The following is a 19052-nucleotide window of genomic DNA, read 5'->3' as shown; positions in this document are numbered from 1 at the left end:
CGTCGAACTGAAAAAGCATCTTTGTTAGATGAGACGAACCAAGACTAAATTCGATGACCATCTCAGAGCATTATCATTATTGGATGCTAAACTTAGTGCAATGTTAGCATCTAGGAGAACCGACAAACACAATAAATCTAGTATTAGTCCTCGATTATATGTAAACATGTGCTACATTAACTAGGACGTGCACATTTATGATACTCAATATAGAGCAGGTTAAGAAATCAAAATTAACACATGTTTAACACGCCTCCTAAGATATATTAGATATATATAGAGGGCGTTGGAAATTATCATGAAAACCTTAAAGAATAAAAGTAGAAACAAAAAATCAAGGAAAAGCACGTGAAACTACAGTTTACAGTCTTTGATACTTTATTCTGTGATTGGTTATTACGTCGTGACCAATCAGAGTGTGCCACATCAGCATAAAACCTATAAACGTCGAAGCAGTTACATTTTATGTAAGATGAATACATTCATAGGACTGAGAAAGCATAAGACAAGTGAGTAGAAGTCAGTTTTGGTTTGATATCTTTCAATAGGATCTCTGTAAAAGACTGCAGGGAGGTATATTAAAGTTGCACTAGCAATAACAGAAAGACTCGAAGTGAAATTCGAAACTTTACAGAAAGGAAAAGATATGGACGACAGTAGAGAACAAACGTTGCCAGTAGACCTCATTGTAACTAGTGGGAAAAAAATATTTGTCTTCAACAGATTAAGATACACCAGCACCCAGTGATCTAGATGGTTGGAACTGACTGTTATTATCCATGATACCATTCCTTAGGAACATCACTGAGTGAACAGGCTCATCTGATCACAAGCACCTAACAAACGCAGTTAATCGATATACTGATGGTAATAATACTATAATGGAATATTACTGCATTGTCTTGACCACATAAAAGATGGAACCCCAATAACCTTGAGGCTGGCTAGACTAATTTAGAAACAAAGTAAGAATGACCAAACAAATCTTGTATAGTAGGGAGGAAACTGTGAGAACATGTTGTGTATAATGTGACAGACTCACGTGCAATGTTCTAGTATAACTCATTCTAAATAAACGTGAAGTGCCACTAAGCAGTTCACCATCTAGTTACAATTACTCATGGTTTGTAAGTCATCTCAGCCTATTGCTTGTATGTTTCCATAGTCATCTCATTAACGTGTGTATATAATTCATATTCATGTGTTGAGGAATGCGCATATGTTGTATGTGGATGTGCGTAAAAAGAACAAACTGATGTCAGCTCGCACGTGTCATTACTATTGTCAGAATATGTTAACATACAAAGAAACGTCCAACAGTTATTTTATTAAGCAATAATAATGGCAGAAAGTCCAACATCTACTATTAATAAACAATATCTAAGACAGGTATAACGTCTTCTATTATTAAACAATGTCTGAAACAGAAGGTCTAACGGCTACTATTATTAAGCAATATAGAAGACAGAAGGTCTAACGTCTATTATTAAACAATGTCTAAAACAGAAGGTCTAACGGCTACTATTATTAAGCAATATAGAAGACATAAGGTCTAACGTCTATTATTAAACAATGTCTAAAACAGAAGGTCTAACGGCTACTATTATTAAGCAATATAGAAGACATAAGGTCTAACGTCTTCTATTATTAAACAATGTCTAAAACAGAAGGCCTAACGTCTTCTATTATTAAACAATATCTAAAACAGGAGGTCTAACGTCTTCTATTATTAAACAATATCTAAAACAGGAGGTCTAACGTCTTCTACTATTAAACAATATAGAAAGACAGAAGGTCTAACGTCTTCTATTATTAAACAATATAGAAGACAGAAGGTCTAACGTCTTCTATTATTAAACAATATCTAAAACAGGAGGTCTAACGTCTTCTACTATTAAACAATATAGAAAGACAGAAGGTCTAACGTCTTCTATTATTAAACAATATAGAAGACAGAAGGTCTAACGTCTTCTATTATTAAACAATATCTAAAACAGAAGGTCTAACGGCTACTTTTATTAAAATATATGAATGACAGAAGGTCCAACGGCTACTGTTTTAAACAATATGAATGACAGACATTCTGAGGTAATTTTATGCAAGTTACAATTGAGTAACTTGAGTAATATAAACACTTATACCATTTCTTCACTCGTTTAGCTTAGAGTTGCGCTCTGCTCTTCTAAGACAATCGAATCCAAACTTTTAAGGGAATGTGGTGTTTAAAGAATATAATAAGTAATGGTGCTATTAAATAAGTTTTCTTAAAGAGCAGCATGTTACACACACGTTATAAAGTGTGAAAAACTAATTTAAAACTGCTGTACAAATGTGTCCAATTGCTGCAAGTCTTTCATTAGAAAATTGTGTCTCTGTATCTGGAAGGAATAGAGTGATCACGTGGGAAATGAAGGATACAGTGATCACGTGGGAAATGAAGGATACAGTGATCACGTGCATATCACGTGCAAAATGAAGGAATACAGTGATCACGTGGAAAATGAGAACAAAAATCTCCACTAAATTTAAATCCATAGTAAACGAAGATACCGCTCAACATACTTTGTAATGTAGACGCCTCCCTTGCCACTTGATAGAAGGAGTCGTGTACCATCCACCAGTGTAATGTAGACGCCTCCCTTGCCACTTGATAGTAGGAGTCGTGTACCATCCACCAGTGTAATGTAGACGCCTCCCTTGCCACTTGATAGTAGGAGTCGTGTACCATCCACCAGTGTAATGTAGACGCCTCCCTTGCCACTTGATAGTAGGAGTCGTGTACCATCCACCAGTGTAATGTAGACGCCTCCCTTGCCACTTGATAGTAGGAGTCGTGTACCATCCACCAGTGTAATGTAGACGCCTCCCTTGCCACTTGATAGTAGGAGTCGTGTGCCATCCACCAGTGTAATGTAGACGCCTCCCTTGCCACTTGATAGTAGGAGTCGTGTGCCATCCACCAGTGTAATGTAGACGCCTCCCTTGCCACTTGATAGTAGGAGTCGTGTGCCATCCACCAGTGTAATGTAGACGCCTCCCTTGCCACTTGATAGTAGGAGTCGTGTACCATCCTCCAGTGTAATGTAGACGCCTCCCTTGCCACTTGATAGTAGGAGTCGTGTACCATCCACCAGTGTAATGTAGACGCCTCCCTTGCCACTTGATAGTAGGAGTCGTGTGCCATCCTCCAGTGTAATGTAGACGCCTCCCTTGCCACTTGATAGTAGGAGTCGTGTGCCATCCACCAGTGTAATGTAGACGCCTCCCTTGCCACTTGATAGTAGGAGTCGTGTGCCATCCTGCAGTGTAATGTAGACGCCTCCCTTGCCACTTGATAGTAGGAGTCGTGTGCCATCCTCCAGTGTAATGTAGACGCCTCCCTTGCCACTTGATAGTAGAAGTCGTGTGTCATCCACCAGTGTAATGTTGACGTCTCCCTTGCCACTTGATAGTAGGAGTCGTGTGTTATCCACCAGTGTAATGTAGACGTCTCCCTTGCCACTTGATAGTAGGAGTCGTGTACCATCCACAAGTGTAATGTTGACGCCTCCCTTGCCACTTGATAGTTGGAGTCGTGTGCCATCCTCCAGTGTAATGTAGACGCCTCCCTTGCCACTTGATAGTAGGAGTCGTGTACCATCCACCAGTGTAATGTAGACGCCTCCCTTGCCACTTGATAGTAGGAGTCGTGTGCCATCCTCCAGTGTAATGTAGACGCCTCCCTTACCACTTGATAGTAGGAGTCGTGTGCCATCCTCCAGTGTAATTTAGACGCCTCCCTTGCCACTTGATAGTAGGAGTCGTGTGCCATCCTCCAGTGTAATGTAGACGCCTCCCTTGCCACTTGATAGTAGGAGTCGTGTGCCATCCTCCAGTGTAATGTAGACGCCTCCCTTGCCACTTGATAGTAGGAGTCGTGTGTCATCCACCAGTGTAATGTAGACGCCTCCCTTGCCACTTGATAGTAGGATTCGTGTGCCATCCTCCAGTGTAATGGTATGAGGTTTTCTTAGAGTAAAGTCACATCGGTCTGTCTGTCATGACAACTGAGTGGACTCGAACTCTCGAGTTTTGTAGTGTAATTCTGATGACCTACCGCTGTCCCACCAGGTGAACTTAGCCAGGGAGAGAAAGCGTGAGTTTGGTAGTGTAATTCTGATGACCTACCGCTGTCCCACCAGATGAACTTAGCCAGGGAGAGAAAGCGTGAGTTTGGTAGTGTAATTCTGATGACCCACCGCTGTCCCACCAGATGAACTTAGCCAGGGAGAGAAAGCGTGAGTTTGGTAGTGTAATTCTGATGACCCACCGCTGTCCCACCAGATGAACTTAGCCAGGGAGAGAAAGCGTGAGTTTGGTAGTGTAATTCTGATGACCTACCGCTGTCCCACCAGATGAACTTAGCCAGGGAGAGAAAGCGTGAGTTTGGTAGTGTAATTCTGATGACCCACCGCTGTCCCACCAGATGAACTTAGCCAGGAGAGAAAGCGTGAGTTTGGTAGTGTAATTCTGATGACCCACCGCTGTCCCACCAGATGAACTTAGCCAGGAGAGAAAGCGTGAGTTTGGTAGTGTAATTCTGATGACCCACCGCTGTCCCACCAGATGAACTTAGCCAGGGAGAGAAAGCGTGAGCTTGGTAGTGTAATTCTGAAGACCCACCGCTGTCCCACTAGGTGAACTTAGCCAGGGAGAGAAAGCGTGAACACTATTGTATTCATTTTACTTTCGTATCGCTGAGAATTGGCCCGGGAGACAGTATAGCACAGTTCGCTTTTCAAGGTCAAAGGAAAGAATCCCCGTGACTTCCCTTTAAGTACAAAATATTATATTTGCCACGTGTGAAAGAATCTTACTACATTATTACCAATATTTCAAAATGTAACATTTCTTGCACATGTTTTCAGATAGCATTCAAATATTCAGTATCCTTCAACAACGTTCAAATTCTCGCTTCTGATTGGCTGCTGAAGTTTCGTGAAAAATAATTCATCACAGTAAAAGACTCACTTGTAAATGATATCGAAGTAAATGTCACTATTTACTTCACTCTGGTATAATGTCACTATTTACTTCACTCTGGTATAATGTCACTATTTACTTCACTCTGGTATAATGTCACTATTTACTTCACTCTGGTATAATCTCACTATTTACTTCACTCTGGTATAATATCACTATTTACTTCACTCTGGTATAATGTCACTATTTACTTCACTCTGGTATAATGTCACTATTTACTTCACTCTGGTATAATGTCACTATTTACTTCACTCTGGTATAATGTCACTATTTACTTCACTCTGGTATATTGTCACTATTTACTTCACTCTGGTATAATATCACTATTTACTTCACTCTGGTATAATGTCACTATTTACTTCACTCTGGTATAATGTCACTAATTACTTCACTCTGGTATAATATCACTATTTACTTCACTCTGGTATAATGTCACTATTTACTACACTCTGGTATAATGTCACTCTGGTATAATGTCACTATTTACTTCACTCTGGTATAATGTCACTATTTACTTCACTCTGGTATAATGTCACTATTTACTTCACTCTGGTATTATGTCACTATTTACTTCACTCTGGTATAATGTCACTATTTACTTCACTCTGGTATAATATCACTATTTACTTCACTCTGGTATAATGTCACTATTTACTTCACTCTGGTATTATGTCACTATTTACTTCACTCTGGTATAATAGCACTATTTACTTCACTCTGGTATAATGTCACTATTTACTTCACTCTGGTATAATATCACTATTTACTTCACTCTGGTATAATGTCACTATTTACTTCACTCTGGTATAATGTCACTATTTACTTCACTCTGGTATAATGTCACTATTTACTTCACTCTGGTATAATATCACTATTTACTTCACTCTGATATAATGTCACTATTTACTCCACTCTGGTATAATGTCACTATTTACTTCACTCTGGTATAATATCACTATTTACTTCACTCTGGTATAATATCACTATTTACTTCACTCTGGTATAATGTCACTATTTACTTCACTCTGGTATAATGTCACTCTGGTATAATGTCACTATTTACTTCACTCTGGTATACTTCTATTTACTCTGGTATAATGTCACTATTTACTTCACTCTGGTATAATGTCACTATTTCACTACTTCACTCTGGTATAATGTCACTATTTACTTCACTCTGGTATAATGTCACTATTTACTTCACTCTGGTATAATGTCACTCTGGTATAATGTCACTAATTACTTCACTCTGGTATAATATCACTATTTACTTCACTCTGGTATAATGTCACTATTTACTTCACTCTGGTATAATGTCACTATTTACTTCACTCTGGTATAATGTCACTATTTACTTCACTCTGGTATAATGTCACTATTTACTTCACTCTGGTATAATGTCACTATTTACTTCACTCTGGTATAATGTCACTATTTACTTCACTCTGGTATAATGTCACTATTTACTTCACTCTGGTATAATGTCACTATTTACTTCACTCTGGTATAATGTCACTCTGGTATAATGTCACTATTTACTTCACTCTGGTATAATATCACTATTTACTTCACTCTGGTATAATGTCACTATTTACTTCACTCTGGTATAATGTCACTATTTACTTCACTCTGGTATAATGTCACTATTTACTTCACTCTGGTATAATGTCACTATTTACTTCACTCTGGTATAATGTCACTATTTACTTCACTCTGGTATAATGTCACTCTGGTATAATGTCACTCTGGTATAATATCACTATTTACTTCACTCTGGTATAATATCACTATTTACTTCACTCTGGTATAATGTCACTATTTACTTCATTTACTTCACTCTGGTATAATGTCACTATTTACTTCACTCTGGTATAATGTCACTCTGGTATAATGTCACTCTGGTATAATGTCACTATTTACTTCACTCTGGTATAATGTCACTATTTACTTCACTCTGGTATAATGTCACTATTTACTTCACTCTGGTATAATGTCACTATTTACTTCACTCTGGTATAATGTCACTATTTACTTCACTCTGGTATAATGTCACTATTTACTTCACTCTGGTATAATGTCACTATTTACTTCACTCTGGTATAATGTCACTCTGGTATAATGTCACTATTTACTTCACTCTGGTATAATGTCACTATTTACTTCACTCTGGTATAATGTCACTATTTACTTCACTCTGGTATAATGTCACTATTTACTTCACTCTGGTATAATGTCACTCTGGTATAATGTCACTATTTACTTCACTCTGGTATAATGTCACTATTTACTTCACTCTGGTATAATGTCACTATTTACTTCACTCTGGTATAATGTCACTATTTACTTCACTCTGGGTATAATGTCACTATTTACTTCACTCTGGTATAATGTCACTATTTACTTCACTCTGGTATAATGTCACTATTTACTTCACTCTGGTATAATGTCACTATTTACTTCACTCTGGTATAATGTCACTATTTACTTCACTCTGGTATAATGTCACTATTTACTTCACTCTGGTATAATGTCACTATTTACTTCACTCTGGTATAATATCACTATTTACTTCACTCTGGTATTATGTCACTATTTAATTCACTCTGGTATAATGTCACTATTTATTCACTCTGTATAATGTCTTCACTACTCACTCTGTATAATGTCACTATTTACTTCACTCTGGTATAATGTCACTATTTACTTCACTCTGGTATAATAATGTCACTATTTACTTCACTCTCTGGTATAATGTCACTATTTACTTCACTCTGGTATAATGTCACTCTGGTATAATATCACTATTTACTTCACTCTGGTATAATATCACTATTTACTTCACTCTGGTATAATGTCACTATTTACTTCACTCTGGTATTATGTCACTATTTACTTCACTCCGGTATAATGTCACTATTTACTTCACTCTGGTATAATGTCACTATTTACTTCACTCTGGTATAATGTCACTATTTACTTCACTCTGGTATAATGTCACTATTTACTTCACTCTGGTATAATGTCACTATTTACTTCACTTTGGTATAATATCACTATTTACTTCACTCTGGTATAATGTCACTTCACTGGTATAATGTCACTTGGTATATTTTCACTTTATAATGTCCACCTTCACTCTGGTATATGTCACTATTTATTTCACTCTGGTATAATGTCACTATTTACTTCACTCTGGTATAATGTCACTATTTACTTCACTCTGGTATAATGTCACTATTTACTTCACTGGTATAATATCACTATTTTACTGTCACTCTGGTATATTATGTCACTATTTACTTCACTCTGGTATAATGTCACTATTTACTTCACTCTGGTATAATGTCACTATTTACTTCACTCTGGTGTAATGTCACTATTTACTTCACTCTGGTATAATGTCACTTTACTGCTTCACTCTGGTGTAATTAATGTCACTATTTACTTCACTCTGGTATAATGTCACTATTTACTTCACTCTGGTATAATGTCACTATTTGCTTCACTCTGGTATAATGTCACTATTTACTTCATAGTCACTCTGGTATAATGTCACTATTTACTTCACTCTGGTATAATATCACTATTTACTTCACTCTGGTATAATGTCACTATTTACTTTACTCTGGTATAATGTCACACTGCTTACTTGCTCCGATTCATAATCACTATTTAGCACTCTGGTATAATGTCACTATTTTACTTCACTCTGGTATAATGTCCTCTATTGTCACTTCTTCACTCTGGTATAATCAATCTATTTACTTCACTCTGGTATAATCACTATTTACTTCACTTTGGTATAATGTCACTATTTACTTCTCTGGTCAATGTCATCTTGGTATCTATGTCATCTATTTACTTCACTCTGGTAATTATATCACTATTTACTTCACTCTGGTATAATGTCACTATTTACTTCACTCTGGTATAATGTCACTATTTACTTCTCTCTGGTATAATGTCACTTTATTTACTTCACTCTGGTATAATATCACTATTTGCCTTCACTCTGGTATAATATCACTATTTACTTCACTCTGGTGTTATGTCACTATTTGCTTCACTCTGTTTGTAATCGTTACTACACGTTGTAATATCACTATTTGCTTCATCTGGGGTATAATGTCACTATTTACTTCCTCTGGTGTAATCACTCTGGTATGTGTCACTATTTACTTCACTCTGGTATAATGTCACTATTTACTTCACTCTGGTGTAATCCTCCTTGGTAAATGTCACTATTTGCTTCACTCTGGTATGATAATCACTATTTACTTCACCTGGTATAATATCACTATTTACTTCACTCTGGTATGTGTCACTATTGTACCTCACTCTGGTATGATGTCACTATTTACTTCACTCTGGTATAATGTAATCACTCTTTCCTCTGGTATAATGTCACTATTTGCTACTCAAGGTATAATGTCACTTTATTACTTCACCCTCTGGTGGTAATATCACTATTTACTTCACTCTGGTGGTAATATCACTATTTACTTCACTCTAGTGTGTAATGTCACCCATAATGTCACTATTTACTTCACTCTGTATAATGTCACTATTTACTTCACTCTGTATGATATCACTATTTACTTCACTCTGGTATGTCACTATTTACCCTCACCTCTGGTATAATGTCACTATTTACGCACCTGGTATAATGTCACTCTGGTATAATTTCATCATTATTTAATCACTCTGGTATGATATCACTATTTACTTCACTCTGGTATAATGTCACTATTTAGCTTCACTCTGGTATAATGTCACTATTTACTTCACTCTGGTATAGTAATGTCACTATTTACTTCACTCTGGTATAATGTCACTGTTTTGCATCACCTGGTACCCTGCTCTGGTATAATGTCACTATTTGCTTCACTCTGGTATAATGTCACTATTGCTTCACTCTGGTATAATGTCACTATTTACTTCAATTTGGTATAATGTCACTATTTACTTCACTCTGGTATAATGTCACTCTCAGTATAATGTCAACTATTTGCTTCACTTTGGTATAATGTCACTATTTACTTCACTCTGGTATATCGTCACTATTTACTTCACTCTGGTATAATGCTCTTCACTATTTACTTCAATTCTTGGTGGTATATGTCACTATTTACTTGCACTCTTGGTATAATATCACTTTATTTACTTCCACTCTGGTATAATATCACTGTTTACTTCACTCTTGGTATAATGTCACTATTTACTTCACTCTGGTATAATGTCACTCTTGGTATAAATGTCACTCTGCGTATAATGTCACTATTTTACTTCAAAATCTGGTTTATAATGTCACTATTTCTATTTCCACTCTGGTATAATGTCACTATTTGCTTCACTCTCGTTGTCATGTCACTATTTACTTCACTCTGGTATAATGTCACTATTTACTTCACTCTGGTATAATAATATCACTATTTACTTCACTCTGGTATAATATCACTATTTACTTCACTCTGGTATAATGTTACTGTATTTACTTCTAATTTGGTATATTGTCACTATTGTACTTACTTCACTCTGGTTATAATGTCACTTTTTGCTTCACTTTGGTATAGTGGAACTCTGGTATAATGTCACTATTTACTTCACTCTGGTATAATGTAATCACTATTTACTTCACTCTGGTATAATGTCACTATTTACTCTTCACTCTGGTATAATATCACTATTTACTTCATTCTGGTATAATGTCACTATTTACTTCACTCTGGTATATTAATATCACTATTTACTCTTCACTCTGGTATAATGTCACTATTTACTTCACTCTGGTATAATGTCACTATTTACTTCACTCTGGTATAATGTCACTATTTACTTCACTCTGGTATAATATCACTATTTACTTCACTCTGGTATAATGTCACTATTTACTTCACTCTGGTATTATGTCACTATTTACTTCACTCTGGTATAATGTCACTATTTACTTCACTCTGGTATAATGTCACGAGTTACAGCACAAATCTTACATAGGTGATAACTCCTAGAATGCAGATTGTTTATAAATGCAAACACAAATGTTTATCATTTCAATCCAAAGTTGACTGAGTCTCTACACCTGTACTTTCAGAGACTCGAACACTCACTGCATCACCTGTTACTTTATTCAGAAACTAGAGGAGGCGTGACGAGTGTGTGTGTGTTTTCTGAAAGCAAAGCTTCGTCGGGCTATCTGCTTAGTCCAGCGAGGGAACTCGAACCCCTGATTTCAGCGTTATAAATCTGTAGACTTATCACTGTTCGACTAACCAGTGGGAGAGTGGGTGGGTGGGTGTTTTCTTATAGCAAAGATACATCAGGTTATCTGCTTAGACCACCCAACGTTTATCAATAATATTTGTGGAATCAATATTGGAATATTTGTACTTTACAGAATGGAATCAGTATTGGAATATCTGTACTTTAGAGAGTGGAATCAGTATTGGAATATCTGTACTTTACAGAGTGGAATCAGTATTGGAATATCTGTACTTTACAGAGTGAAATCAGTATTGGAATATCTGTACTTTACAGAGTGGAATCAGTATTGGAATATCTGTACTTTACAGAGTGGAATCAGTATTGGAATATCTGTACTTTACAGAGTGGAATCAGTATTGGAATATCTGTACTTTACAGAGTGGAATCAGTATTGGAATATCTGTACTTTACAGAGTAAAATCAGTATTGGAATATCTGTACTTTACACAGTGAAATCAGTATTGGAATATCTGTACTTTACACAGTGGAATCAGTATTGGAATACATGTACTTTACAGAGTGGAATCAGTATTGGAATATCTGTACTTTACAGAGTGCTCTGGACACTTCGGTATTCTACTGTACTTCTAGTAGTGTGACGCACAGAATTCTGGGGTATTAGTAAATAATGGTTACTAAAACTGTGATTTCGTCATTTTTACAGAATTTGAGCACCAGTGTGTTTCTTATTACAAATAGTATTATGCGTAATAAACAACTGTTATTCTTAAAATATATACCGCATTAACTGAGCATGTGCAGAGTTGGTCAATTTTTTCGAAATCGGTAATTTAGGTAACACCAAATGTTACTGTTGTGAAATCAACAATGTAGGTAGCAAACTGTCATTATTGTGACGCCAACAATGTATTAACATGAAACGTCATTGTTGTGTCGTCAACAATGTATGGTAAAATGAGACAATTACCAAACGTGTAAAACAATATTAAATGATCAGGACATGCACACTGACTCCTTCTTTTGAATATAGGATAAAAAGGTAAACGTTTTTGTTACCCCACCCCATTTATATTTTAACTCAAAATGTAAATAAACTATACACTAATATGCTTCCAACTGTAACATGACAAATAATTATTTCTTTTGTTGAATTTCCTGAGAGTTACGTTTTTCTCAAGTCTTCTCTAATTTAGTGGTGATAGACCAGACGAAAGACAGCTAGTCAACACGTCCCACCGCCGATTCTTTGGGCTACTACTTACCAATGACCAGAAGAAAGACAGCTAGTCAACACTTCCCACCGCCGATTCTTTGGGCTACTACTTCCCAATGACCAGAAGAAAGACAGCTTGTCAACACCTCCCACCGCCGATTCTTTGGGCTACTACTTCCCAATGACCAGAAGAAAGACAGCTAGTCAACACTTCCCACCGCCGATTCTTTGGGCAACTACTTACCAGTGACGAAAAGAAAGACAGCTAGTCAACACTTCCCACCGCCGATTCTTTGGGCTACTACTTACCAATGACCAGAAGAAAGACAGCTAGTCAACACTTCCCACCGCCGATTCTTTGGGCTACTACTTCCCAATGATCAGAAGAAAGACAGCTAGTCAACACTTCCCACCGCCGATTCTTTGGGCTACTACTTCCCAATGACCAGAAGAAAGACAGCTAGTCAACACTTCCCACCGCCGATTCTTTGGGCTACTACTTCCCAATGACCAGAAGAAAGACAGCTAGTCAACACTTTCCACCGCCGATTCTTTGGGCTACTACTTACCAATGACCAGAAGAAAGACAGCTAGTCAACACCTCCCACCGCCGATTCTTTGGGCTGCTACTTACCAATGGAAAACAGGACGAACCACAACATTTTAACGCCCCCATGGTTGAAAGTGTGAGCAAGTTAACATCAGGCTATGCTAGGCCTTAAACACATTATAACACCTGTATAACAAAGTGTAAACAAATTTCTGCCCGCATAGAATCAGTAAATATAACTGCACGTGGTTCATAGATTTCTTTTTCTATTATATGGTAAAAATAAGGATACAAAGTAAGTTATACTGGTATATATATACTGGAATATATATTTTCTTTTCAGATATACTTTACGTATAATAAAGTCACAATGTATTGTGTTTCATGTCTATTCATTCCTTCACAAATAGACCAAGTCCTTAGAACACAATGAATGTAAAGTGGAAGTGACTGTATTTACATATTTCTGTCAGTGTTTAGTGGAACTGTGTTTTTTGTTGTTTTTTTTCCACTGTTTTTCTTGTTAAAAATCAGTAATTTTTTTTTTTCATAAAAACGAACAGAATAGTAAAAAGAAACAAAACTCGGTAAGTAGATTCAAATAACGTTTTTGTGTTTTATAAATTTCTCCATCAGTTAAGAACGAAAGTGTCAGTCAGGTAAAGGAAAATTATCTGAACATTTTATAGCAGAACTTAAGATGTATAATAATAACAATTATAAAACTGGTATGAAATTAAAATCTTTCATAGAACAGTCTGTGTTATTTATTTATTGTAAAAACGTTATTAAAACTTTGCTTAAACGTTTCTGTAAGATAAAAAAGACAAGATTGCTTGTTTTGGAATTTTGCACAAAGCTACTCGAGGGCTATCTGCGCTAGCCGTCCCTAATTTAGTAGTGTAAGACTAGAGGGAAGGCAGGTAGTCATCACCACTCACCGCCAACTCTTGGGCTACTCTTTTACCAACGAACAGTGGGATTGACCGTAACATTATAACGCCCCCACGGCTGGGAGAGCGAGCATGTTTGGCGCGACGCGGATGCGAACCAGCGACCCTCAGATTACGAGTCGCACGCCTTAACGCGCTTGGCCATGCCGGGCCAAAAAGACAACTTGGTTTCTCACTTGGATTATAACAAACACAATTTAGTATCTTCTTTTTTTACGTTTATAAAAACTCTGATCAGAAAATAAATATTTTTTGGTTACTAACGAACATTTATAGACAACAGTTTAAATCAGAAATCGGAAAAAACCTGAACTACAAGTTTATCCGAATTAAATTTTGAAAAAAAACGAAACAATTCCAAAATTACACACATTTCAGTGATGGCCAAACAGTTGGAAGTCGGGTAGCAATACACTATAAACTAAAACTTATATGCGTGGCTATAATTCAAGTAAACGCACTAAATACAAGACTAAACAAATCAACGTTCTCTACTCGAAATGCCCCCCAGTGGCTCAGCGGTATGTCTGCCGACTTACAACGCTAAAATCCGTGTTTCGATACCAGTAGTGGGCACAGAGCACAGATTACCCCTTGTGTGCCCATTGTGTAGCGAAAGAAATCATCTTTCGTTACTTGTAGTAAACACGATATAACTAATCTATTGTGTTGCTTTACGTCCCATAATTTGGGTATAAAATAATTATATCCAAACCACATTATATGGACACATTTCTTCTTTAATTGATAATAATATTATACACTTCTAAATAATCTCCAACATTCACTATAAAACTCCAACAACAACTGAAACGTAATGCATTGCACATCATACAGAGTGTATGAACTGCCTCTCACTGGACAGTTTATTCTTTAGAAAAATGAGTAACCCTAATGTAATGATAAAAAATGATAGTAACATACGCTCATTTGTACACAAGAAAATCCAGTAAATAAATAAATTTGGAGTTTGAAGGAGAGACTGATGAACAGACAGACAAAAGAATATGCTTCTTTTGGATCTGTAACAAACAACAGGTCCTGTTTGTTACAATAAGATATGGCAGTTTTCTCTGTTCACCTGCTGCTCGTTCGTTACACGTGCCACGTGAATAGATTTTCAAATTTCTTTTTTTTCATTCCTTTTGTGGAAGAGGTTTATTTGTTACCAAGTAAAATGGATATTTAAATACCAAATATCGTTTCACGTGGTAACAGTTTTCATTTTTTATTGGGCTCATTTTGTTTAAGGTAAAGTCTCGAGGTCCCTGTGATGAAGACGCGACGTTTCGGTATGAGGGTGGAAACAAGGTTTGTTTCTTTGTAATTAAGCGCAGAGCTATAAAAAGGACAATCTGTGCTCTGCCCGCCACGGGTATTGAAACCCGGTTTCATGAGTATGCAGATAAATTGGGTTTTCCCCCAGTTTTTAAATTACCTTTGTGAAGAAAGTTGTTTATCAGATGACTTACACAGTTTGTTTATAAAAAGAACATATTATATATAGATATATGCTTTATGTGATGTCTATTGCAAACTTTCTTATACCTATTGTCCTAGCTTCCATAACTTAAAAATAAGACATTGAGGCAAAAAGCAAGCCTACAAAAAATATAAGCAAACTATTAATCCAGTGTTTATATACGTTTCTTTGTTGTGTTTCGCTATCAGACGATGTTATTAACTGTTACAAATATCCTAAGAACATAACTGGATTTTTATTATAAATATTCCCAGCTTTACTTTTGAAGTGTACTTTTATTCGAAAAAAGTAATATTGCTAACTCGTATTTCACAGAAATACTTACGCATAAATCCTTGCATAATTTCATTGTTTATTGCGACTGTGATGTGCATGCAAACTGGCCAGATTCCTTTTGTTTTTGTTGTTTAAAATACTAAATCTGGGAGCCAAACTACGAGATACTTCCAACTATTCGAGCAAAAATATGAGATGAAGACAGAATTCTTGAAAATCCAATTACCGCATGGCAGACGAAGTAATCGTTTTGTAAAATGGTTCAGTTTTGTTTATTGGTTTTCTAAATACTCTGAGTGGCCTTCCTTGTTGACAGCTATCTAATCTTATGCTTCAAAAGTAGAGGTCGTTATCCCAAAGCTCAAAGGAAAATAATGGTTCTTAACTTGTTCCACTGCAAACTCCATACATACGTTAAAGTAACAATAAATGCACACAGCGTTCAAAAATATTGTTATTTTAAAATCCTGAAAACGAATGTACGGTTACGCAGATAGACAAAAAATATAATTTGGAACCATTTTTCCATTCTTTTCCAAAATCCATCTCTCTTTCTCTTGTTAGGGGTTTTCTGTAACCAACAAAATAGTTACAGGCGAGCAAGCAATGTAGTGCATATATAGCTTATAAAAATGTTTTCTCAGTTTAAAGAACCAAAGTTACTGGTGCTAATAAGCCAGAAACCGTTTAAACGGCCTGACTCTGGATCTGCGGGAACCTTCGTTCGAGACTTTTTTACCTCCAGAAACAAAATAGTTGTGCTCTAGTATTTAGGTCTCTAAATATATAAGGGTGACAGTCCATTTCATCATTTGTTCAGAGAATAGGGACTTGACAGTTGGCGGTGGGCGCTGTTGGCTAGCTGCCTTCTCTTTAGTCTGTTAGCTCAAAATTTAAGATTGACTACAAGATCAAGTACCTTTGAACGAACATTTGGAAACAAACATGTTTTTACACGCATGGATTTTCTCAATGTAGTATATTTATCTTATGTCTACACGTTCACCGCTTAACTTCATTCAGTGAGTTTATCCGAGTTTTAGCAATAATAACCACTAAAGTTTCGAACACACTTTTAAACTATAAGGTATATTATCAAAAACAAGTTTGATTTCGGCGCATACTTCAGCGATTTCCATCTACAAACAACAAATCTATTGGCATGACAAAGCGACCCTCAATCTACAAACAACAAATCTATTGGCATGACAAACCGACCCTCAATCTACAAACAACAAATCTATTGGCATGACAAAGCGACCCTCAATTATTCAAACGTTTGAATTTGAATTTTGTTCTATCCTTATTGTAAACCTCATTTTTTCAGATCTGCGATATCCAGAGATCATAATTTCTTTAGTAATAGAAAACACAAGACAAACAGCAGAGGTAATTAGCTTTCAAAATCAAAACATTACTGTCAATCAACCAACAACAGCGTAAGTCTTCTCACAAAAACAAAATATGAGTTTTGTAATCCCATTAAAACAACTGAAAGTAGTAGCAAGCAGTAATATAAATAAGTGCTATCATCCTAAGGGACGAGCAGCTAACGATGAATTGGGTTCTGTTATTACAAAGTTTAGGGTTTTCGTATAGCTTTTTCTCTTTCATAATTTATGTAATAACTTGAGGCGACTGAGTAACTTTCCTAACACAGACTCAAAGATACTAAGTTCAAACGTTTCTCAGACATTTTAAACTTATTTCCTTAGAGAATACCGTTATAAGCAGCTACTTTATATGAATTTTAAAAAGGGGAGAAAAAGTTGTTGTAGTTGTTTTGAAATAAGCACAAAGCTACACAATGGGCTATCTGTGCTCTGCCCACCATGGGTATCGAAACCCGGTTTTTAGAGTTGTAAGTCCGCAGACATACCGCTGAGCCACTGGGAGACAAGGGGGAAGAGATGGAAACATTATTGATAGAACAGAAAGGCCCCGGCATGGCCAGGTGGGTTAAAGCGTTCGGCTCGTAATCTGAGGATCGCGGGTTCGAATCCCCGTCGCATAAAACATGCTCGCCCTTTCAGCCGTGGCGGCGTTATAATGTAACGGTCAATCCCACTATTCGTTGGTAAAAAGAGTAGCCTAAGAGTTGGCGGTGGGTGGTGATGACTAGTTGTCTTCCCTCTAGTCCTACACTGCTAAATTAGGGTCGGCTAGCGCAGATAGCCCTCGAGTAGCTTTGCGCGAAATTCCAAACAAACAGAACAGAAAATTACGTTTAAAATTATATATGCATGTTTTAAGTGAATTTCTGTCTCTCAAATATTTCGAAACAATATATAATTTACTGAATTTAATAACTTACGTTAGAGGTCGCATTTCCGAACTATTAAGATAAAATATCCAAAGACCAATCATAAAAAGTAACTCATTCGTTGCTTCATTCATTGGTAAGCAAATTTACTACCGAGTTTAGTTTTCGGCACAATTACCTCCCCCCCCCCATCCACCCAAAGGAAAAGCTTTATTTAATATTTCAGTGTTTTCTTGAGTAGTGACGAATGATGTGGTTGCATCTTATATAGGTAGCTATTTCGTATATAGAACATACGAATTTGTAACTACATTATATATGAGTTACAGCCAGGTCAGAAGTCCTTAGAGTTCAGATATAGCCAGCCCTAAATCTAAGACACTCATTAAATAGGACAATCAGCTATCAGCACTCGCCACCAACAACTTTACTCGGGTCTTTGAACCAAATAACAAGACTTATTATCACTTTCCCACGTCTAGTAGTCCAGACGTTGTTTACCAGCATTACGGTTCGAACCCTGGATACTCTTTACAATTCAATATGTTAAAACATTAGGCCACGCTCGACTCAACATACATATATATAAAAAAAAAACAATATAAACAGGTTATACTAAAGCATAATTTGCCAGTTTCATTAAATAACTGAATTCGTTAGCAAACACGTAAAGACATTTATAATGAATTATACCACGTACCACAGGAGTATTGTATTACTAGAGGGTTGAGCCGCTCTGAGCTAATTTAGAAGTAATAGACTAGAGGTAAGAACCTAGTCATTCACTGCCAACTCATGGACTATTCTTCTAATTAAATAGTGGGATTGAATATAACATTACCCCTTCCATCATGGCTTAAAGGATGCGTATGCTCGTTAATGGGATTTGAGAATCCGACCCACATATCACGCGCCAGTCAAGCGCCCTACCCATCAGGCCCAAAACTTTAGTACTCGATAAACAATTAAGGGTTTGTTTGTTTTGGAATTTCGCGCAAAGCTACTCGAGGGCTATCTGCGCTAGCCGTCCCTAATTTAGCAGTGTAAGACTAGAGGGAAGGCAGCTAGTC

This window comes from Tachypleus tridentatus, chromosome 4 (assembly GCF_004210375.1).
Source record: "Tachypleus tridentatus isolate NWPU-2018 chromosome 4, ASM421037v1, whole genome shotgun sequence".
Classification (NCBI taxonomy): domain Eukaryota; kingdom Metazoa; phylum Arthropoda; class Merostomata; order Xiphosura; family Limulidae; genus Tachypleus; species Tachypleus tridentatus.
This window is presented reverse-complemented; position numbering follows the sequence as displayed.